The 25,768-nt window shown below is 42.7% G+C and overlaps 1 pseudogene; it reads left to right on the top strand.

Moving 5' to 3' along the window:
• The first annotated feature begins 1,804 nt into the window (after nt 1–1,804).
• On the top strand, nt 1,805–25,118 carry LOC139656174 (thyrotropin receptor-like; annotated as a pseudogene).
• The last annotated feature ends 650 nt before the right edge of the window (nt 25,119–25,768 follow it).

Below are 25,768 nucleotides of genomic sequence, written 5' to 3'. Positions count from 1 at the left end.
CCTGTTTATTTCCCTTTTAAATGGTGCCCCATTTGTAAGGAACATGCATTTGTGGGATGAGCAGCACAGCTGAGTATGTGGGTTGCGCTCATGAAAAATTTGCCAAATCTTCTCTGCCAATGCCAAACAGCTTATTCTGCTGTTGCAATTGACTCTTGTTTTGAGCTTCCGGTACCCCCAGGTGCTGACAATCAGGTACCTGATTGGCACCTGATTGGCAGCACCTGTGAGCATGGGCCCTGCTACAGTGGTCAATTGGTGTCTGCTCCAAGAATCGGCATGCCACGTTTGTCTGATCTCAATAAGGCCTGTGTGATAGGGCAACTTCAAGCTGGTGTTCCACAAAAGCAAGTTGCGGCATTATTTGGAGTGAGCCATAGTATCATCTCCAAACTGAAGGCCAAATTCCATGAAACGGGGGATGTCAGAGACAGACCACGAAGTGGGCGTCCCAAGAAGACGACACCCCAAGAAGACCGGTTCCTCACCCTTTCAGCACTTAGGAACCGTAGGCTGTCTTCTACAGATTTGCAGTCAAGGTTTGCAGGACGATATGGCACACGGCTCTCGGCCCAGACAATCCGGAACAGACTGCACGCAGCCAATCTCCGGGCTCATGGGGCTGCCAGGAGGCCTGCCATGACTGCCCTTCACTGTCAGGCCCATTTGCGCTGGTGTCGGCAACACCTGCACTGGAACCTGAACATGTGGAGGAACGTTATGTTCAGCAATGAGTCCAGATTCTGCCTACGGAAGTTGGATCGTAGGGTCAAAGTGTGGAGAAGACGGGGAGAACGCTATGCTGATTGCTGCACCGATAGAGTAACACCTTTTGGTGGAGGCAGTGTGATGGTGTGGGGCGGCATCTCCATCACTGGAAAAACGAGGCTTGTCATCATTGGAGGCAATCTCAATGCAGAGAGATATCGAGATGAGATTCTGCAACCGGTGGCAATCCCATATCTCCACAGTCTGGGACCGAACTCCATCCTCCAAGAGGACAACGCTCGCCCCCACAGAGCGGGGTTTATCAGAGACTACCTCCAGAATTTGGGAGTAGAGAGAATGGAATGGCCTGCCAACAGTCCTGACCTCAACCCAATTGAACACTTATGGGATCAGCTTGGGCGTACTGTTCGTGCTAGAGTGACCAACACAACCACGTTGGCTGAGCCATCCCACAGCAGTGTGTGACCAGGCTGGTGACCAGCATGAGGAGGAGGTGCCAGGCTGTTGTGGCTGTGTATGGTTCTTCCACACGCTACTGAGGCTCCTGACTGTTTGTTAAATGAATAAATTGTAAAATTGCCAATATGTCTTGTTTCTTCCTTGTTACTGATAGACTTCAATCATCCAATCCACCAAACAACACCAAACAAGAGTCAATAGCAACAGCAGAATAAGCTGTTTGGCATTGGCAGAGAAGATTTGGCAAATTTTACATGAGTGCAACCCACATACTCAGCTGTGCTGCTCATCCCACAAATGCATGTTCCTTACAAATGAGGCACCATTTAAAAGGGAAATAAACAGGCTTTCCAACGGTATAAAATGTATTGCCAAGAAGCATTGTTACAACAGAGAAATAATCTACCAAACACAAATTTCCGAAATTTTTGTTCGATGTTTATATACATATATAACTTATGATGGTGCTTGTGGGTTACAGGACGTCATTACTGACAACACACTATTACTGGGTCAAGAGGCAAAGGTGGTGGTGAGTGTGAGAAGCTCTGTAGACTGTGTGGAAGAGCGAGTGAAGCACATTCTCAGCGCTTGTAAGAGCCTTAAACCGAACCGCATGGCGAGACACAAGTTGTGTGAGATCTTGGCCCAAGAGGCTGAGAGGCGAGGCTGGCAGGTCTACAGAGAACCACACTTGACCAATGCAGATGGTCAAATGAATGTCCCTGACTTGGTCATGATCAAAGCACGAGTTGCGATGGTCATTGACGTGACGGTAAGATTTGAGTCGGCTGAGGGGACACTCAAGGATGCATACCAAGAAAAGGTTCTCAAATACACACAGCTGGGCAAGGCAGTGCGTCTGAGATGGCCACTTGTCAGAGAGTCAGAATTGAGGGTTTTCCACTGGGAGCAAGGGGCAAGTGGTTAAACAGGAATGAATGGGTGTTGGAGGGAATGGGAGTCCCGCTGCGAAGGCGGCAACAACTGGCAAAGCTGTTTAGCAGGAGGACTTTGCTGTATTCAGTGGACACCCTTAAGGTGTTCCATGCACTTGTTGCGTGATTTATTTGATTGTTCTGTTAGACTGTTATTTGGGGTTCATTGAGAAAGTTCGTTTGTGTGTTCTTTATTAAATTATTCTGAACAATAACAGTCAGTTGGGTGTGTTCATCCCCGGTTCTTTTAGGGCGTTCAAACCCGGTGTTCGTTGGGCGTTCATCCCTCGGTCGTTTTGTATAGGGGTGGCCGGGCCAGGGAAGCGTTTAATAGTAGCCGAACTCTGTCACAGTGCCTTAGGGAATTATTTGGTTGCGTTCAATAGTTTGGAAGAGCTTGGGCTGTTCTCCACCTCGGTGTGGTCGAATCCCCGACTATGGATGACGAAGGGGTGGGTGATCCCCTGAGGACGTGCCTCGTTAAATGTCACGAAATGGACGTATACGTTGGCTCAGTTCTTGAGTTCAAGTATACTCTCTGTCAGTCAATATGGAGAAGGTATCGGTGGCGGCTGGCAGAGCATCCATGGTTGTGGAGTTCGATGGTCAATAGATTGGTATTGGTGGCGACGAGCGGGCTGTCCATGGCCGAGGTCCTACATTGTTGCAGCTCCGCCTCGGTGGGGTTGACAACGATGTGAATTCTGCCCAGTGCTTCTGAATGTCAAAGTGAAGAAATGCAATAAAGCGCAGGTAACGGTGGAAGTAACTATGCCCCTCTTAAAATCAGCAACATCTTTGTCTGCCATGTTTCACAACTTCAGAGTGTACCATCAGGTTCAGGAATGGATGGGTAACTCGCTACCACTGGAGGAATGGGGCTGGAGGATCCAAGACTCATGCCTCATTCCCATCCATTCCGCTCCTCAGTCCTTGTTGGAGCTTGTGCGCTGCAATTGTCAGGTTGCGTCAAGGACTTGATTGCTCCCTAGCCTGTTCAGAGTGCAGAGGTGTGTGCGCGAATATGTCGGCACAACATTTGGATGAGGACATGGAGTGAAGATTACATGTAGGCCTACAGTCAAGGCATGTTTCAAGCTTGATCTCATTTAAGGTTTCAATCTGTGTGCTGATATGCATCATGGTTTTCATGGAAAAACATATTACTAAGACAAATTTGTATGTGAAAACCAATGTATAGACATAAATTATATGAAAATAGCATGTTCAGAAGCAGAGATACGCACTTCTTTGTGTGATGCTGTGACATGAAGGCCCCGAATTTCAAGTCCTGAATTTACATTGATCCACTAAGTATATAATGGTATACTTTTAATATGTTATTTGGATGTCCCTAGGGATCACACAAAACCTTGAATGATTACTATTGCAATTTTCCCTGGGTAAAACCACAGATTGACTGGACTATAATGAATCTATTCAGGGGTTAATCACTGTGGCACACTACAGGTCTCTGTTTTAAGAATGTTGACAAACTGCTTCTGGTTGAATTTTGCACTGGGGAGGCTATGTGCTGGGGACAGTGCAACAAGACAGACAGAGAAAAATGGTTTTAAACATGGAGAGAAAAATAAGACAGCAAGGAATTCCAAAAAAAGGAATAAAGTAATATATATGATTTGTTAATACATTTTATGTTTAAGTTTTCACTTAAATTTGAACAATGCTTACATCGTTGAGACTGGGAAAACATCCTCCTCCATCCAGCACATGGGCTGCATTTTACGGGGTCTCAACATATTCATGTTTCAATTTTCTTCCTGTTTTTTTACTCCTAAACATGATCCAATCTTTTAATGTTGTACATCAAATCAAAAGCTTACATTCTCTTCTTTCCAACAAGCCCAGGCTTTCCATGCTAGCACAACCTACCTGGTTAAAATTAACAATTTAGTGTGGTCAGTGAATTTTGCACTGGGGAGGCTGACTGAGTGACACTGTGGGATTATATGATATAAAGCAATGAATAAAAAACAATGAACACCTGGAATGGTAGATTTAATACAAAAATCTAAAGCTGTTCAGCATGCTTTAGAAAAATGGTTGGCAAAAAACATTCATGATTCATTCCCATGACCCACTGGGCAGCGTCCGGGAAACCAAAGTCTTTGGGTTCCGGGGGGAGTATGATTGCAAAGCTGAAACGGCCCTGCCCATTTGCCATACCCTGGGGTGTCCCATGGCAATACTTTTACATTGCAAATGGACTGTCCATTTGCCATACATTTGGGGTGTCCAATGGCAATACTTTTACATTGCAAATGGACAGGGCCATATCTCCAAAGTGCCTTGGGCTAGGAGGCTACAACTTGGCACACTAAGAGTACCACATGGGGGAATGAACATACTGCTTTTTCAGCCTCCTACCCCCAGGCACTTTGGAGATACAGCCCTGTCCATTTGCACTACCCTGGCTCTAATACAAATGTATGGCAAGTGGACAGATTAACTTTTGTTGACCTTTCAATCAATCAAGGGGTTTTAAAGTGATCCCCACTGAATTTCATGCCCAAAATTGAATCAGTTGATGTATGCAGACACCTATAGAAGTGTACATTGGTTGCACGTCATTCTGACACTCCTGGAAGAAAATAGCCCTGTGAAGGAGGTGGGAGCCTGGGGTTGAATATCCTACATCAGAGTGTGGAAAACAACTTCCATTGTCAATTCAGAGCATTTGGAGCTTTATTGTCCAAAATATGAGCTGTCCACTTCCAATACTTTTAAATGGAGTTACCCTTACTAAAAAACCCCATTCATTCTTAATGGCAAACGGACACTGTTTGTATGCCACACAGCATACAAACATCCCAGAGATATGAATGCAAGCTTAGATTGCTCTAGGGGGCCTGCGGATCAACATATGTTGACCTCAGCCCCCAACGATGCAGTAGAAAAAACGTTGCCCCACAATGACCGACTCCACACAGATCTTCTCATGCTCTAAGACGCTGACCCCGTCCGATGTGGGTAGAGGGAGAAAAATGGAAGGCTTTTTTTCTACAGCACCTAGAACCCCCAAATTTTAGGAGTGTAAACTAGATGGATCAAGGCGCCTGTACAGTAAATTTGAGGGTTAGGGTTAGTCCATAGTCCAGTTTGTCCATTACTAGTGTCCAATGGCAATACTTTAACATTGCAAATGGACAGTGTCCAATGGCAATACTTTAACATTGGCCAGGGTATGGTAAATGGACAGGGCCATATCTCCAAAGTGTCTTGGGGTAGGAGGCTGAAACTGCAGTATGTTCATCCCTCCATGGGGTACTCTTAGTGTGCCAAGTTCCAGGCTTCTAACTCCTTCCTAAGGCTACTTTCTTCCAGGAGTGTCGAAATGACACGGAAGCAACGTACAGTCATAGAGGTGTTTGCATAGATCAACTGAGTCAATTTTGGGGTTGAAATTCATTGTGGATCACTTTAAAAACCCTTAATTGACTGAGAGGTCAATGAAAGTTCGAGCAGATCGGAGAGAGCTCTCTCCCTCCACACTCCCTGCAAGTTTGTTTAAACATAAAAGGAGAAACGGTGTGAAAATTCAACTTGTTATTTATTGTTTGGTTTTTGCAGCATTGATTCCTCAGGATGAGAGGGTCTTACTGTTAAAATGTCACCCTCCAACTCACCCATTGCTGAGATATGACCCTGTCCATTTGCCATGCCTGAGGTGTTCAATGGCAATACATTTACATTGCCTTTGGCCTAATGTTAGGGTATTGCCATTGGACACTGTCCATTTGCCATACCCTGGGGTGTCCAATGGCAATACCTTTACATTGCAAGTGGACACTTTAATGCACTTTAATGCAAAAGTATTGGCAAGTGGACAAACTGTCCACTTCCAATACCTTTCAATGGGCAAAAAGTAAGGGAAACCAATAAAAATGAAGCACGCTTTTATTGAGGTCCATTGAGCTCAAAGTCGGGTCCCCCCGGAGGGCTGCCTGATAGTCGATCAGGCAGCCCTCCGGGGGGACCCGACTTTGAGCTCGGCAAATTTGGTGACGATTGGACAACATGAAAATTTCGAGCCCTCTGATTGGCCGGAAATGTACACTAGCAATTGTCTTTGGGTCTGCCATGCCACCCCCCGAATATCAGCTCGATAGGACGAGTAAAAAAAAAGTAAGCCACCCGGACTGCTTTGGGCCCCGTCCCCGCCAAAAGTGTTTTGTTTAGGTCCTTTGGGCCAAATTTAGCGAGTTTCCATGAAAAAATGGTGATTTGGGAGGAAAAAAACACATATACCCACTTATAGTCTAATTTCCCCCATATACAACAATGTAGTGTCCAATTAACATTGAGGGTATTGCCAGTGGACAAAGGCCTGGCCAGCGGACACCCCTGTGCTTCGCTGGTGCCCCCTGAAGGAAAAACGAGGTCGGCACGAGCAGCGTCCACTTGCCCATTCCCACGCATTGGCATTGTACACTTTTTTTCGTCTCAAAGCCATTGAGACCACATTGTTGATGATAAAACACTCAAAGAAACTGTGTCAAATCTCAAATCATCCACCTGTTGCCTTGATGTTTTACCCACTAGCTTCCTTAAAACAGTTTTGAGCAGCCTGGCAAAAGAACTAATACTTGTAGTTAACAATTCTCTCCAATCTGGCATTTTTCCAACGGCTTTGAAAACTGCAGTCATTAAGCCGCTCCTAAAGAAGAGCAGTCTTGATGCAACTGTACTGGATAACTATCGACCGATATCAAACTTATCGTTTTTAGGTAAAGTTATTGAAAAAGTTGTTCACCAACAACAGTAACTTTTTAATGCTGAACAATTGCTTCGATAACTTTCAATCAGGATTTCGGCCCCATCACAGCACTGAGACTGCACTCATAAAGGTACTAAATGACATTCGCCTGAACAATGACTCAGGTAAAGTCTCTGTTTTAGTACTGTTGGATCTTAGTGCTGCCTTTGACACTGTGGACCATACAATTCTATTACAAAGATTAGAAAACTGGGTGGGACTCTCTGGAACTGTCCTTAAGTGGTTCAAGTCATATCTTCATGACAGAAAGTACTTTGTCTCCATTGGAAACTGTGTGTCCGAGCAGATGGCCATGACCTGCGGGGTTCCACAGGGGTCCATTTTGGGACCTCTCCTGTTCAATCTCTATATGCTTCCGTTAGGCCAAATCCTACAAAATAATAAAGTAGCCTACCATAATTATGCAGATGACACGCAAATCTACATATCACTTTCACCAGGTGACTATGGACCTGTTGAAACTCTGTGTCACTGCATCGAACAAATCAATGACTGGATGCGGCAAAATTTTCTCCAACTAAACAGAGATAAGACCGAGATAATTGTCTTTGGAGGACAGAAAGAAAGACAGAATGTCTGCTCTCACCTTGACTCCCTGTCCCTCATAACTAAGAGTCAAGCCAGAAATCTTGGCGTTATCCTGGACTCAGATTTAAATTTCAATAGCCACATCAAATCGGTAACTTCGTCAGCTTACTACCATCTAAAAAATATTGCAAGAGTCAGAGGACTAATGTCCAAACAAGACCTAGAAAGGCTTACCCACGCCTTTATTTCCAGTAGATTGGATTACTGCAATGGTCTGTTCACAGGGCTTTCAAAAAAAGCTCTTCGGCAACTCCAACTTATTCAGAACGCCGCTGCCAGGGTCCTGACGAAAACTAAGAAATACGACCACATTACACCAGTTCTAAAATCCTTACACTGGCTACCAGTCACTCAGAGAATTGATTTCAAAATCTTGCTGCTTGTCTACAAATCACTCTGTGGCTCTGGGCCCAAATACATCTCTGACATGCTTGTGCCATATGAACCTTCTAGGAACCTTAGGACATCTGGGGCTGGCCTACTGGCTGTCCCAAGAGTTAGAACAAAACACGGTGAAGCAGCGTTTTGTTATCATGCAACACAGACCTGGAATAACCTCCCAGATGATATTAGACAGGCCCCGACTCTGACCGCTTTTAAGTCAAAGCTAAAAACTTTCTTATTTTACATTGCCTACTCTACCCTGTAATGGCTAAAAACGTATCTTTTCAGCTCAGCTTTTAAATAACCTTAATTTTAACTCTTTCTGTTCAGGATCCCAACAGAGCTGACACGGGCAAGTACGAATTTTCATTCGTCTTGTCCAGGTAATGCTTACTTGCTCATGAGTGAACACTATATGTGGGGGGGACAGAGCTTTACCCTGTATGATTCTCATCCATCTCTGGATGGTGAGGTTTTTGACCAAGAGGAGAATCTGTGATTCTCGTCTGCCTTAGGCAGTGAGATCTGACGTAAATATCAGATCAAGAGTAGAATCAGGAAGGACAGGGGAAAAGAAAATTACAGAAAAACATATGGGTTCACTCACAATGTGCATCTAAAAGTGGAAGTATTTGTTGTATTTGTTGTGTTCTTTCATCTTTCTATCTCATTTGATTTGAACTGCACTAGTTTACTTTTTAAGTCTTTTATCTTTTGTATCTCTTGTCTGTATTTTTGCACTTTTTACCTTTACTGTATTTTTATCACCCTGTAAAGCACTTTGAATTGCCCCAGTGTATGAAATTATACAAATAAAGCTGCCTTGCCTTGCCTTGCGTACAATGGCAATACGTTCCCATTCAAAATTTGTCCACAAAGTCCACATTTCCCTAACCCCCCGACATCTTTTAACTTGCTATTACATTCAGAACTTGATAGCTTCGGGCCTGATGGATCAACAGCCTAATATGACAAAACTGACAGTTATCTAAATGCAAACTTCCATGTTTCAGCTCTGACTGCTGTGCTGCCATGAACCCAGCCATCACTGCTAGTGGCTATATTTAATTAGTTAAATTTATTATTGAGTGTTAAAAAAAATAGTTCAGCTACATACCCTTTATTATTGAGGAGACAATCCCTAGAGGATTATGACACGGAGCGTGAGTGTTGGTGGTGATACGAGGGGAACTGGGGTCTCTCTGGGAAATATCCCCACATCATTGAAAAGGGGAAAATAAATATATATTATATATATAAATAAATAAATAAATAAAAATTTGACCAAGATGAACATAGAGCACAATATGTGATGGGCAAGCTCCTTCCTAAGGGTTGGGGGGCTGCCTCAGACGGGTGCACCCATGAATGCTGGTCACCTGACCTCTGTCCCCTTTGTCTTGCCTTCTCCCCTGCTTGTGTTTTGGGGCTGCCCACCCTGTGGTCGGGGTTCGGAGCTGGGGGGGGGGGGGGGCACTGTATCTGGGAGCCCCCTGCATTCCCCTCCCTCATCCCCCTTGAATTTGCATGGCGATTCATAGGGGTTGGGACGCAAGCGTATTCACCGGCAGTTACTGACATATACCTGATTGGACAGTCGATGTAGGCGGGACAATACTACGTATGACAACAGAGTGCGACAACAACTATGTTGTTATGACAACAAAATGGCCGTCATCAGCTTTGTTTTTGGCTGCAGTTTGAGAGAACGGTGTGAGTGGAGCGCTACCATCATTCTGTATCTGCTCCATCACTGATTACATTTGGGGGTTGGCATGCTGGTAAGACTAAGACATCACTCTGGGCTCTGGCAACTTGTGATGAGCATTTGTCGTTATTTTTTACATTTTATAGACTAAATGATTAATCAGTTTATCAAAAAAATAATGAAAATAATCATAGTTGCAGCCCCAGTTCCAGATGTAACCACTTACTGATACAGATACTATAGTGTAGGCTCATGAATAAAACGCCAGACTCTTAACAAGTGCCGTTTACTTCAACAGGCTAACAGCAAAGAAAACATATTCTCAGTAGCGGCATAGCATCGTACATTCAGTAGTAGCCATCTTGAATCTGTCTATACACAGCGTCTCAACTAGTACCTACTTTACGACAGTGCCGCCTAGTGGTAGAAAGTAGCACTAATATAAATGATGGAACACAACAGATACAGATACAGATACAGATGTAACCAATTGGTAAGGGTTCTAGATTAATCTGTCTTTGAAAGTTCTAAATCTAAACTTCAAAAAAGTACTACCTAGAGCCAGAAGGCGTTCTCCTATGAACTAAAAAAAAATTTGAGGAGGCCGCTGCCTGACAGCCTTTAGGTACAACTGTATTGAAAATGGGTTAAAATGGACAATAGTAGAACCCTTGCAAGTTGTCTGGTATAAGTTTTGAGTTTTTTCTTTTTCTTTTTTGGCAGCCTTGTATGCATCTTGTATAGACCAATATGGCTATTAATATGAAAAACTGAAAAATAGCATCTGTCAAAAATACAGAAAAGCAGCATCTGTACTTTCATTTACTACAAATTGCTCCTTAAATGCATTCTTTACTTTTTCTTCTCTACTTTGTATGACTCAAAAAAATATTTTTATAATTTTGAAAGTTGTGACCAGAAGTCCTTCTTGTTATTTTGGCTTGCTTGACACTAGTTGCCAAAATCCAGGACGGCCCAGTGAATACCTTCCCCTCCCTTCTCACTGTGCGTAACCTGGGAGTCTTCGCCACTGCTTTCAAACTGCGTGTCACAATGAATCCTGATTTTCATCTTCATCACAAGTGTTGAGGCCACACTTAATTTGGAATATTGCCCGGTTCACTGCCAGTGTGAATGGGACACTCATAGTGTTTCATGCTTCGGAGTTGAAGTCATGCCCGTTTTCCATCCCAGCACAGAGGAGGTGTAAGTTGCCAAAAATCTTTCAACAATGACTTCAGCTTGTGGATCACTATTTTATTATGGCTAAACAATTTAAATCCCACTAGAATGTGTATTCCCATTTCAGGTGGATGGTAGAGACGAGACTTTCTTCCATTCCTCAGGATGCCTTTGCCAATTTGGTCAACATTTCCCACATGTAAGATTTTCTTTTAAAATAGCATCATTTGCCATACATAACATAACTCTTTTACAAAGAAGAATAAACAATATTTATTCTTTATGTTGTAATGTAAACTCCATTTTATTTATTTTTGAAATGAACTGAACATTTATGTGTGGTATGTGTACAATGTTTGCACAGTCTAAAAAAACATGGTCATCAATCAGAAAAAAACACGCAAAGTCTGGCTGGCAGGCCTGACTGCAGCTAAGAAGATTGTAGTCCAGCATTGGAAACCTCCTCATGATATTTCAAGTACTCACTGGCTTCGGAGCTTTTTGGACATTCCTTACCTGGAACTATCATCAGCAAGAGGGGTAGACGGATAGTTGGGTTAAACAATCAAAATGTATTTGGCAACCTGTTGTATTGTCTGTAACTTGACGGCGTTACAATAAAAAATAAATGATAAAAAAAAAATAATGCAGGACAAAAATGTACAAGAGTAGTATCTTTATTCAATATCTGAAAATATTAAAACTGTATGCCTAAGTGCAAACCATGTCTCTGAAACCAAATGTAGAATGACCTTTGGTTTCTGATTTGTTTTTCAGCTACATCTCTGATAATGAGACTTTAAGACTTCTGGAGAGGCATTCTTTCCATAACCTGCCCTGGGCAACCCACATGTAAGTACCCTTTAAACATTGCAACTTGATTGTGATTAAAATGAAGCCACTCCATCAGCCCCACCATGAACACTGCGGTAGCCCTTGGAGTAGTTCTCCATCATGCTGCATCTATCCTGCATTAGTACTGCACTGGCCACTGTCCCACAATTTGGTTCAGAATCCAAATCAGAAGCACCTTTATCCGCCAAGCACTGTTCAATACATGCACAACAAGTTTGACTTGGTTTTCACGTCAGAGTTGTTACTGTGGAAGCATATTGCATTAATCTTGACCAAAAAAAATCACCAGGTAAGTACAGTGTAATTAGTCATTGTTTTAAAAAGTAATTGTTTTGTCATTGGTATTGATCAACAACCCCCCACAGATATGGGACAGTAAAAACTTGAATTACTATATCATTGCTACATAGCATAGAACTGCCATATGTAACACAAATTTTGTCTGGTTGTGAGGCTATTTCTTGAGCCTCTGGAGGCTGTAAAGTGAATAGAGAAGCTACAGTGCAGTAAACACCTGGGCCATATGAACCAAACTGCCTCATATTAACTCATTTTTTTTTTTTTTACAGCTGAATGTAACTAAAGCAAAATACAATGGTATGCAGCATGTGACACAACTTAAATCAGCACCTATGGATCCGAGTGCGTCTATTACATTTTATGGAAGAGCAAGATCAGATCTACAAAATGGTATGTTTTGTATTGAAATCTGAGAAAAAATGAGGAAGCCTCTCTGTGGTGGTCTAGGGTGGCCATTTATAACTGCAGAATCTACAAGCCAGCTCACACGTCATCAAGCTACTGGAAGCTAATGCCTTGAAACCTGGCATGTGAAACAGATTTTTTTTTTGTGTGTGTGTGTGTGTCTGTCTCTGTCTGTGTGTTTGTGTATGCGTCTGTGTGTGTCTGTGTGTGTGTGTGTGTCCAACAGAGAAGTAAGAAGTATCAAAACACTGGCACAGATTGACCCAGAAGCATTTAAGGATCTGCCTAATTTAAAGTATCTGTAAGTGAAATCTCATTTGCTTTCGTTAGTCTACATAAGTATATCACGTTTTTCACAGGAAAACCATACATAAATGGTGCTAATATGCTTGATGCTATATCGTTTCCTATCTAGAATTTAACTCTTTGGTGTCATTATTGCTAACTGAAATTTGTTTTGATACAGTGGTATTTTCAACACAGGTCTCACCTCCTTTCCTGCCCTACAGTACATTCAATCCAACCAAGAGGAGTTTATCTTGTATGTAGCATTTGAATACTGTATCTAATGGCACATCTCATTTGTTAGTCAAAGTAGCTGAACTTTACTCTTGTCTGGTGTGAAATATTTCATGTCCATATCATCTCAACAGGGAGATAGTGGATAATATCTTCATAGTAATACCTGCAAATTCTTTCAATGGAATATCTGAAAATAGGGATGTAACGGCATATCGAATTTCGCGGTATCGTGATGAAAAAATGTCTCGATGCCGTCGTGGGAAATCTACCACGATATTACATGGTTATTTCGCTAGTAGAGCTGCGTTCTACTATGTCTCCTTGTCGAAAATTGTATTGTTTTTGTTTGAACAGCAGCAGAGGGTGCAATCATACTAGTCAAGAAGACAGACTCCCGTCATCCTTTGCGTGCAAGTCAAGCACTGCGTCTTGTCTTGACAGGCTCAGAGTAGACCCAACGAGAAATGGCGGATGAAGAAGATGAACGTTGCGAAGAACCACGAAATGAAAAATGTGAAGTTCAGATTGCCGATGCTCCATCGACTTTTAGAGCTGATGTATGGCAGCATTTCGGTTTTCCCGTTTCAAGAAATGACAATGGCGAAAAGGAAACTGACAAATGCAAAACAATGTGCAAATACTGCCGGGCGACGGTCAGCTACAACACGGGAAATACATCAAACATGAGAAGCCGTTTGGCACATCACCACCCAGAAAAGCTCCGACCACAACAACAATGTACTGTGATGAAAAAGCTTCAGCCAGGCCAAAGGACCCTGAAAGAAGCATTTGGAGCCCCACTTCCTCATAACAGTCCGAGAGCTGAAGAAATAACAAGATGCATCGGTGAATACATAGCCAAAGACTTAAGGCCGTTTTCTGTGGTCGACAACGATGGATTTTGGAGGTTAGTAAACACGCTGGAGCCGAAGTATACTATTCCATCACGGCCATACTTTAGTCGCACAGTGTTACCAGCTCTGTACCAAGAGACAAAAGCGAAAGTGACACAGACACTATTGTCATTACAGACAATGCACGAAACATGGATGTAGCAGTAAGAGAGGCCGGACTGTCCCCACACATAAAGTGTTTTGCACACACTTTAAACCTTGCGTCACAAGCGGGTTTGAACATAGGCCGCGTCAGTCGTCTGCTGGGTGGAGTCAAGCGTGTAGCAGCGTTTTTTCACCGCAGTTCAACTGCCACAGCTGTGCTGGCCTCCAAACAGAGAATGTTAAACCTGCCAGTACATAAACTGATAATGGACGTAGTCACACGATGGAACAGCTCGCTCGACATGCTTGAGCGTTACCTGGAGCAACAACAAGCAGTCGCTGCAGCGCTACTGAGTGATGAAGTCAGGCGCAACGCACATGACATAGACACTCTGGACCAAGCCGACATAGTAAGGCTTCTCACACCGCTGAAAAAAGCAACCACCGTGTTGTGCGATGAGTCTCGACCTACAGTCTCTCTCATTGTGCCCCTCAAGCACATGATAGAACAGAGCATGGCAGAGTGCGATGAGGACTCCACCACCATCGCCAAAATGAAGAGAGCCATACTGAAGGACTTGACAGACCGATACCAAGGGGAGCAAAACAAGTTTCTGCTAGAAAGCACTGCGTTGGACCCCCGGTTCCGGAGCTTGCGCCAGCTAAACGACGGACAGAGGGAGGACGTTTTCAACAGGCTGAAGGTGAAAGCAACACAGATGCAGAACCAGGTATTTATTTAAATATTCTTTGTGTGTGTGTGTCCAATCCAATCCAATCCAACTTTATTTGTTAAGCACTTTAAAAACAACCACAGTGGACCAAAGTGCTGTACACAAAAGATAAAAACAGAATAAAATAGATACAGATATAATAAATTATTAAAAGGCATAAAACATAACAGCCATACAATAATAAAAACAATAAAATAAAATAAAATAAAAATCAACGTCTCACAAAGTGCCAAAGGCCAAGGAAAAAAGATGGGTTTTAAGAAGAGATTTAAAATCAGACAGGGAAGAAGCCTGTCTAATGTACAAAGGCAGGTCATTCCATAGCTTTGGAGCTACTACAGCAAAGGCACGGTCCCCTCTGAGCTTCCGCTTAGTCTTCGGTACAGTCAGGAGCAGCTGATCAGCTGACCTGAGAGAGCGGGTGGGCATATATACGTGTAAGAGCTCAGAGAGGTAGGGCGGGGCAAGACCATTCAAGGATTTAAAAGCAAATAAAAGAATTTTAAAATGGATCCTAGTATGTATAGGCAACCAGTGAAGTGAGGCTAAAATGGGGGAAATGTGCTCATATTTACGTGTGCCAGTTAAAAGACGTGCGGCAGCGTTCTGTACCATCTGGAGACGGGTGATGGAGGACGCAGTAACCCCAACATACAATGCATTACAATAATCCAGCCGCGTAGTGACAAAGGCGTGGATCAGAGTCTCAAAGTGGTGCCTTGAGAGAATTGGCTTTACTTTGGCCAGCTGCCTCAAATGGAAAAAGCTACATTTAACAACTGACCTGATCTGGCTGTCAAGCTTAAGGTCAGAGTCCACTTTAACCCCTAAGTTTGTGATGGTAGGTTTGATAAACTGGGCCAAGGAACCCAGATCTACAGGGGGGGTCCCAGTGGTGCCACCAAAAACCATCACTTCAGTCTTTTTATCATTAAAATTTAAAAAGTTAAAAGCCATCCAGGCCTTTATGTCATCAAGACATTTAAATAACATTTTGAGTGAGTGTGTGTCGTTCTTTTTAAGCGGCACATACATTTGACTGTCATCTGCATAGAAGTGGAAAGAAACACCATGCTTCCTAAGTATGGAGCCAAGTGGGAGCAAATAGAGGGAGAAGAGAAGAGGGCCTAGAACTGAGCCCTGTGGGACCCCACATGAGAGAGGGGCAAAGGAGGACACAGAGTCACCAAGGCTGACACAGAAAGTTTGATCCGCCAAGTATGACCTGAACCACTCCAGTGCTATGCCCCTGATGCCCACCCACTGTTCCAAGCGCGAGATCAGGATGTTATGGTCCACTGTATCAAATGCAGCAGTCAAATCTAAAAGCACAAGAACAACACAATCACCAGAATCGGTAGCTAAAAAGATATCATTAAAAACTCTTAAAAGGGCTGATTCGGTGCTGTGCAGGGTTTTAAAACCGGATTGGAAAACCTCGAGAATATTGTGCTCTTCCAAAAATGCCGTTAGTTGGCTGTGGACTATTTTCTCAAGGATTTTTGAAATAAAAGGCAGTTTGGAAATAGGCCTGAAATTAGCAAGAACTGCTGGATCTAGACCAGTTTTTTTAATAAGAGGTTGCACTACTGCATGTTTAAAATGTGCCGGGACCACACCTGAGGACAGGCTGCTATTCAAGACAGCAACAACAGATGGCCCTAAACTGGGAAAAACCTCTTTAAATAGTCGAGGAGGGACAGCATCGTTAGGAGAACCTGAGGGCTTCAAATGACCAACAATCTCCTGTAAAAAGGACAGAGTCACAGGCTCAAACTGGTCGAAGACAGCAGAGCAGGAGACGGAGATTGAGGGGTCATAAGCAGAGGGTGAAATAAGAGCCCTAGTAGAGGAGACCTTATCAATAAAAAGTGAAGAAAGTTTTCACAGACAACAGGGGAGGCCTCCATACAGACAGCCTGTGGAGCATTAAGAACTGAGTCAATGGTCTTAAATAAAACACGAGGCTTGTGACGGTTCAAAAGAATAATATCAGACAAGTGTTTTCTCTTAGCATTTCTCACAGTTGTCTGATAACTACGCCAGCAGTCCCTTAGCATTTGGAAAGACACCTGCAGTTTGTCCTTCTTCCACTTGCGCTCTACGGCACTCACGTCTGACAGCGCGAGTCCTGTCATTTAGCCAGGGCTCAGATTTGGTTTTAGGCTGCCTGGTTTTTAATGGAGCCACAGTGTCTAAAACAGTTTTGCAGGTGGAATAAAACCATGAGCTAAGCTCCTCTGTATTGTACACAGACTCAGGAATGGCGCAGTTGTGATTAAAAATGGCCAAGAACTGAACAGCAGTGGAAGAGTTAATGATGCGACAGCGCCGAGCAGCAGCGGCAGGTTTAAATGTATCACAGGCCAGAGCAACATCAAATACAACAGGCATGTGATCAGAAAACACTGCGTCACAAATCTCCAGGTTAAGAACAGGCAAGCCATGTGATAAAACAAGATCAAGTGTGTGTCCGTATTCTTGTGTGGGTCCAGATACAGTCTGCACAAGATTAAAAGAGTCAATAAGATGTAAAAAGTCCTTTGCCATTGGCTTATCAGGACAACACACATGAACATTAAAATCCCCAACAATAAGGACGCGGTCATATTTAGGCATAGTGTCAGCCAGGAAATCAGAAAAGTCATTTAAAAAGTCCTTATTGTATTTGGGAGGCCGATAGACCACAGCACACAACACTGTGTGAGAGCGACCAAGCTCAAATAAGCTCAGCTCAAAGCTGGTGTACGAGGATGGAAGCGATAGCTGCTTACATTTATAGTGAGTCTTAAAAACAGTGGCTATTCCTCCTCCTCGGCCCGACGTCCGCGGGGAGTTAAAATAGCAGCAATCCTGAGGTAAAAGTTCAGTGAAAGCGCTGGACTCACCAGCCACGTCTCAGTCACACAGAGAAAATCCAATCCTCGGGACGTGAAGAAATCCTTTAAAATAAATGTCTTGTTCGCTAGCGATCTAGCATTCACCAGGCCAAACCTGGCAGGAACCGGCGGGTCCGCGGCATTAGCTGTCAGGGGAGCCCGACACAGAGGGCGCAGATTGCCGTGATTCACCCCGCGCCAGCGGGGACGAGGAGAGCAGGGGCCGCAGGGCTGGAACATCTCATCCGGGCCGACGACAGGTACCAGCCAGGCGTCGACAGGGTCCAGCGATCGCCGAGGAATAACAAGGCTAGGCACGGCTCCATCCTTAGTCCAGGAAGCTGAAGAAGAACCCGCCAGACAAGCCTTTAACCTCACCAGCCGACCACTGCGTTTACCCCCTGGCGGCGGGTGCGCTTACGCCGCAGAGGTGGAACCGGGGCTAGGCACAGGTGAGCTGGGATGCTCGCCAGGAGCGGGGGCAAAGATCCATGTCCACCATGATCCAACTTTACTAGATCTTTGGAAGAAAATCGAAGATCTAGCAGTGTTTGGCGATCGTACACCAGTAAAGCGTTGACATTTTGAACAACAAGCGAGACAAACAGTTCAAACACACACAGCACTAGCAGTGACATACGGCAAGCCACACACACTGGCGCCATCTTGACTCCTGCCGTTTGAAGAGGATGCAGAGGGGTGCACTGGATGTTCCTGTTTCAGTCTGTGTGTAACTTGTTCAGGTAACTTTTAAGTTGTGTGTATGAGATAGTGAGTGTGACTGTGCAGGGCTTGCCTCTGTTGCTCTGTTGCTTTTGTGAAAAGAAACAAGATGAGACATTTAGGAAGTTTTTTCTACCTCTGCTTGCTTCTACAGAACCCTAATGAAACAGAAGGGGAAGGAGCAGCACTGGGCAGCCCCACACATGCAGCTGGACAGCCTGAGCCTGGTGATGGCCTGCCACACACAGCACATAGAGCTGAGAAGGAACAATCTCCTCCTTCCAAAAAGACAGCACTCAAAGATCTCCTTGGGGAATCTTTCACTGAAGGAGTGGACGGCGCACAGCCCAACATTGGGATCCAGACTGAAATTGACTTGTACCACAAAAAGACCTCTATTTTACTCTCTGACTGTCCTCTCAAGTGGTGGAGAGACAATGCACGGTTTTACCCACTGCTGTCATCCATGGCCAAAGCATATCTCTCTGTCCCAGCAACCTCAGTACCGAGCGAGAGTTTTTTCTACAGCAGGGGACATTGTCAACGCCCAAAGATCCCAGCTTCTACCTGGAAATGTGGACATGCTCATATTCCTAAAAAAAAACCTGTCTGATGATGAGTGAGTGAGTTTGAGTTTACAGTTTGTTTGAGTTGAGTTACTTGAAAAACTAAAGTGAAACTTGATTTATTTTATTGCAGGGTCTGATTATTTTATTTCCTTGTTTGTTATTTGATGTGTGAGATGCAGTGGCACTAAGAAAATGCCTACTTTCTGTGTGTAGAGTAGGTAAAAAAAACACTGGATGTTCCTGTTTCAGTCTGTGACTGACTGTCTGACTTGACTTTATGTTTTTGGCCCTTTAAAATAAATGCCTGCCTAGCCTACTAGGTAGGTAGGTAGTAGCATAGGGGGTACTAAAAAACACTGATGTTCCACTGTGAGTGTGACTTGTTTTGTTTACAAGATCCAGCTGCTGCAATAATATATTATTATTTTATTTTATTAAAGGACTGCTGCATTGTTTTTGTTTTGCAATTGTACATAGTTCAATCATTAATTGCCAAAGACAATTCATGCCAATTTTTTGCACATGCTTAGGTCATGGCTGGCTACTTTTATTTTATTTTATTAAAGAAGGAAAGCAGAAGCACTTTAAGTTAAAAGGAAAAACAAAGTAGTTTCTATGAATAAAAAATGCTGGACACGTCAGATTTATCATTTAATAAAGGACATTTTTTTCAAGTCATCATTTTTCTTAGTTTTTTTTTTTTTTGAATATCGTGATAAATATCGTATCATGGACTTTTTATCGTGGTATTATCGTACCGTGAGTTTTTGGTATCGTTACATCCCTATCTAAAAATGATCTATCCATGTAAGTAGGATTTAGACAGTTCTGCTTCCTCTGTATCTCAAATGTTGCTTTTCTTTGATATTACCATAATATGTACATTAGTCCAGCTCTGCGCTACTATTATCTACTAGCTGGGCCCCAAATGGCAGCGAGACTTAACTCTGAGGTCATTTTGAGGACTTCATTATCCAGATATCATCTAAGGTGATATCAGTAAACTGTACACAGCCCCAGCTGATCTGTGATCAATTCTGAAAAATTCATACCATGTGTTTTTATTTTAAAGATAAAACATGCATTTTCCATTTTGATTTGTCACTTCCTGTATGCAGAGAAGATTTCCCATCAGTGGTCCTTCCTGATCAAATGGGCTCATATGGGCAAAATCAGGAAGTCTCATGGATCACTGTTGGGTGGATTTTTTTGTTCAGCTCAAATACAAATTTTTGTCTTACGAAAATGCTACATAGTGAATATTTGTGAAGTTTAATGAAGATAGAGTTTTTATCTCTTATGGGGTTAGTGAGGTTGCATTACCTAATTTATTTCCTCATGATTTTGGCCATATTGTTGTGATCATCATATAGGCTCAGGGCAGTCTCATGAAGCATATCTGAACATCTGAACATATAACAGGAATAAGCCTTTCGCATATTGATCTGGATAAAGAATGTGGACAAAGTGACCCCAGGTGGACATTGCTTACATTATACATGAGCACATCAAAGTATTAAATATGTTACATCACATGGGACAGCCACAGGAAAGTACAACCTACTGCCACTGACAGACAACTTGAGCCCAAATATGTACTGTATGGAAATTGAGGTACTTCAGATTTATAACTGAATAACAATGTGTTTTTGTAGTATGTTGAATAGCAATGGCCTGAAAGAGATCCATTGCTACGCCTTCAATGGGAGCAGACTTGAGAAAGTGTATGCAGTTCTTAAGTATTGTGTTGTTGACAAAAGTTTAAAGTGGTAATCCACGAGATTGTAATTTTATTGATTTTGTCTCCATCTTTGGTGCTATGCAGTCATTGCTGTGGTGTTTAAATTTTGTCTCCATCTTTGATGCCAAGAGGTTATTGCTGTGGTGTTTTTTAAATTTTGTCGCCATCATTGGTGCTAAGCGCTCATTATTGTGACATACTTTTCCTTGGATTTTCTGTTGATGAAATTTGAGTTTCTGTAAATGTAGATTATTCCAAATAAACTGGAAACATAAAACGCATCACTTCCTGTGCACCAGACCCAACACCAGGTTTAGAACAGCAAATGTAAAAGCTTTCATAAACAGGGTTGGATCACTATTGTGTCATATCAATCAGTGATAGAGAGTAGCAAAACGGACATTTATTTATATGAAAATTTCGTGGATTATTACTTTAAGGAATGATATCAATTACAAAACTTCCTAAATATTGCCACTTTCCCCTGCCCCTAATCTATTCTCATTTGCTCAGGTATCTTCACAGGAATGTGGATTTGGAAAGACTAGATGAATTTGCTTTTTCTGGCGTGATTCATGGCCCAACTCTCTTGTGAGTGATTGAAAAGTATACAGTGTTTGCTAGACAGGGATTATCGTTAATTATCTGTTCTCTCTGAAGGAACCCCAAATCAGCTAGACATATGTTTTTTTTCATAATTTTGTATTTTACTGAATCAGAGAATATCCTAATTCTACCCCTACAAAACACACTGAGCTCAGACTGTAAACCAAAACAGGAGACAGGAACAGCCTTAGCCTTGTATCTAGAGCTGCAACGATTAATCGATTAATCGATTAGTTGTCAACTATTAAATTAATCGCCAACTATTTTGATAATCGATTAATCGGTTTGAGTAATTTTTTAAGAAAAATAAGTCAAAATTCTCTGATTCCAGCTTCTTAAATGTGAATATTTTCTGGTTTCTTTACTCCTCTATGACAGTAAACTGAATATCTTTGGGTTGTGGACAAAAAAAGACATTTGAGGACGTCATCTTGGGCTTTGGGAAACACTGATCAACATTTTTCACCATTTTCTGACATTTTATAGACCAAACAACTAATCAATTAATCGAGAAAATAATCGACAGATTAACCGACAATGAAAATAATCGTTGGTTGCAGCCCTACTTGTATCCATATAAATTCAGCTTCGTTCTCTTTGTCTTCCCAGAGACCTTTCAGAGACCAGAGTGAACTCTTTGCCGTCAATAGGACTGGAGGCCATTGAGAAATTCCAAGCTAAAAACACTTGGACCCTCAAGAAACTACCCCCACTTAGAGCCTTTCTCCATTTACAGAGTGCTGAATTGACCTTCCCAAGCCACTGCTGTGGCCTCAAAAAGTTGAAAAGATGGAGAGGGTGAGTAAGAGAATAGAAAGTCCTCTAAAAAATGTTTTCCACGCTATACTTGATTACTTCTGGTATTTGTTCTTCTTTTTTGTACATTTCCCCCATCTATTGAGTTACTGTATGTTCCACAAGAGTTATGTCAGTTGGGGTATTCATTTTTATGCATTTTAGTTTAAATAATTTTTATAATGATTTTAGTTCAAACTTCAAAGTTCATATGCATTTAATTAATTTGCAGTTAATTACTTGTTATTCTCTGATGAATAATCCTTGCCTTCTGTGCTCAAGACACACTGAGGCAGTTATTTGCAACCTGACCAGGGCTGGCTCGGGACAACAATTGCAGAAATCTTCTGGAACTGTCTCTCAGAGTTATAGGAGACACAAAACCTACTACCAGCATCCACATCTGAAAGATAGCTATGCTCTCCAAACCACTGGCAACCCATATCACTATCATTACTACTACAACAGCTACATTTGTCCTCCGGATGAGTGTCAAAATGACGGCTTTTACACAGAGTTGTCTACGGAGCGTCCTGACAAGGATTTTGACTATGCACTGTGCAATGAACTTAACACAGATGATCATGGGCTTCCCTGCAGCCCCCTTCCTGATGCGTTCAACCCATGTGAGGATGTGATAAGCCAAGGATTCCTGAGGGTGTCTGTCTGGGTAGTTAGTCTGTTAGCCATTCTGGCTAATCTCCTGGTAATGTTCGTCTTGCTGACCAGCCACCAGAAGCTGTCTGTCACCCGTTTCCTCATCTGTCACTTGGCATTTGCAGACTTCTGTATGGGGATGTACTTGCTGCTCATTGCATCTGTTGACCTCTACACACGCTCCCAATATTACCACCACGCAATTGCCTGGCAGACAGGAGCTGGCTGCAATCTAGCAGGGGCGTTATCCATCTTTGCCAGCGAGTTGTCTGTTTACACATTAACTGCAATCACCCTTCAACGCTGGCACGCCATCTTCTTTGCAATGAGGCCAGAGAGGAAACAACGACTACGCCATGCAGCTGTGTTGATGCTTGTTGGTTGGGTGCTTTGTCTGATCCTAGCGCTGCTGCCAGTGGTTGGTGTGAGCAGTTATCAGAGGGTGAGCATCTGCTTACCTATGGATACTGAGACAACTGCTGGTCAAGTTTATGTGGTCTCTATCCTGATGCTCAATGTCTTGGCTTTCATAGTGGTATGCTTGTGCTACTTCCACATATACTGTATGGTGCACAATCCCCAGCACCAGTCGAGCAGATGTGATGCCAGCATGGCCAAACGCATGGCTGTTCCTTCTATGGCTTGTCTGCAACTCTCCACCGACCACTAATCACTGTCACAGATTCAAAGGTTTGACTCACTCTTGAGTTTGAATTCAGTAAATTTTCATTATTTCTTTTCCTGATAGCTAAAATAAGGACTAATCTGTTTGTCCCCACAGGTGCTGCTGGTGCTCTTCTATCCTATCAATTCTTGCGCACAGCCATTTTTCTATGCTATACTCACAAGGGGATTTCACTGGGACATCCTGATGTTGCTGAGCCGGATGGGGCTATGCCAGCGCCAAACACAGCTCTACCGAAGCCAACTTGTCAGTGTTACTCCCCACATATGCTTTCCTCACAAGCCAGCGTTCAAATCTCAAAATTTGTCAGTATGGGAAACACCAGGCAACAAGCTGTAGGTCCCCCCTTTGATCTCCCATCCCCTAGTAGAGCATGAAACTCAAAAGGGATAATTGTCTTTCTGTTCATTTATAAATGTGATGAAATTAAACATGTAGTATGTAGAAGTAACATACACAACAGTAGCAAGCAGATGCTGCCTTCAAATGCAGTTGGAAATATTGTAATTATGGGTAGAGCACGCTTGAACTACCCAATAAAGTGGTAAATATGACTGGGAAGGTCAAATTTTACATGATTTTAGGTGTCACGGTGCTTTTATCCAATAAACTTAAAATATCAATTACAGCACTGATGCAAACATTCTTCTCTTCATTCTGCCGTTGCAGCACAAAGTGCCTCTGTACCACATGGTTTCTAAAATAGTCACCAATAAAGCTACTTTTGTTTCAGGGTCTATTGTTATTTCTGACCAAAAATAACAAGATGTATTTACGACTTTCCACTCAGAAGTAGGAGCTTACAAGGAGCACTTGAAGGCAGCAAGACTCTTTTGCCAGATCGCTGAAGGGCGGCCAGAGCTTTGTGAGTGGGGAAAATCAAGGACAATGAGGTAAATATTGGCGTTTTTTTGGTTTGTTTTTTTTACATTTTTGTTCAGGGATAGCAAAGTGTACACATATAACACACATATAACAACAGTTCAGGCATAATAACAACACTTTCCCCCTTTTTTTTCATGTCCACATACATTAACCCCACACCCTAGCCCCTACTGCCTAGTAGTAGTAGTTTGTCACAATACCAAAATTTTGACTTTGATACTGATACCAGCTTAATCATCGCGATACTGGTTTCGAAACAATACCATGGCAAAAACCTAAAACATAAGGAAAAGTAATGGAATATTATATTAGATAACAGAACATGGAACATAAAATTATTTATAAAATTATTTCAATAACAGAACATATTTTGACACTGTTGAAACTTAAATAATATTGATGTTTTTAATTAATAAATTAAATGAAATTAATTTAGTTAATCAAATAAGTTGAGCTATGTGTGTGTCATATAGGTACCATATAAGAATACTAAACCTGTCCATTCTGTAATCATCTTTGGCATCAGTGTGTGAAATTAAGAATCCAGTCTGTAGAAATCCAATAGGCCTACAACAAAAAACACTTTAGAAAATCCAATAGCCTAGTTCAAAAATAATTCCACATGTAATAATCTTTCCAAAATAACAGATCAGTTACTCAAGGACTTAAGGCTATTGTAGTTATATTTAACTAGAAAAGGCTAAATTTTCTAAAGAAAATTTAATTGTGCTTGCCGCCCTTGCTTCTCTCTCCGGCGCTACCCTGCCACCACGACCACGGGCTGCACTGTACACCGGGTTAGCTTCAGTTAGCTCCGGATGCTAGCCCTGTTAGCTCTGGTACCATACATCCATACTATATCCGTTCCAGCTCACCCCGTCTCCTCCAACTATCCCCGTCTCCGGATCCAAGTCCCCGTTCGCCGGCTTCTCTCACCGGCGCTGCCCTGCACTGATACCCCGGGTTAGCTTCAGTTAGCTCCGGATGCTAGCTCTGTTAGCTCTGGTGCCCACGTTCGCCGGCTTCTCTCTCCGGCGCTGCCCTGCCTTCGTCTGTGTCACAGCTTCCTCCATGCTTGTCTGTCCGCCACAGAACAGAGGGCCGTCAGGTGGACTGAGCTCGCGCATATGCATCGAAATAACTGGTGATACGATATAATTGTATAGATTCTACTTTAGCTTCAGATAGCTTCAGTTAGCTTCAGCTTACATGCAGGTCAGCCTGCTTAGAGAAACGGGCTCGGGAGCTCAGCGGAGAGCAAGATGGCGGACAGAGTGAAACCTAACTGGCGGACAAAGTGAAACTTAACTTTTTGGCTCTGTGATCCTATGATTGAGTCCCTCTGGTTCTCATCATTTTCTCATGTATTGCGTCTAAAATGGCATTTAATCATTAATATCTCAAAAACCTTATTATGAATCTCTTAGAAAAGTAATAGCACACTTCCCCTAAATGAGCCACACATTTTGATGTCTCATATGTCTATGTACTGTAAAAACTGTAGGAGTAGCGCGCAGAAGTTTCGGGAAAAATAATAATAAGTATGTGAGATAATAGTTTGCCTACGGCAAGCACAATAACTAGAAAAGGCTAAATTTTCTAAAGAAAATTTAATTGTGCTTGCCGCC

The sequence above is a fragment of the Centroberyx affinis genome, unplaced genomic scaffold (assembly GCF_046629955.1).
Source record: "Centroberyx affinis isolate AG114_WGS23_722 - 3 ecotype Tasmania unplaced genomic scaffold, CSIRO-AGI_Caff_v1 ptg002399l_1, whole genome shotgun sequence".
NCBI classification, from domain to species: domain Eukaryota; kingdom Metazoa; phylum Chordata; class Actinopteri; order Beryciformes; family Berycidae; genus Centroberyx; species Centroberyx affinis.
This window is presented reverse-complemented; position numbering and strand designations above follow the sequence as displayed.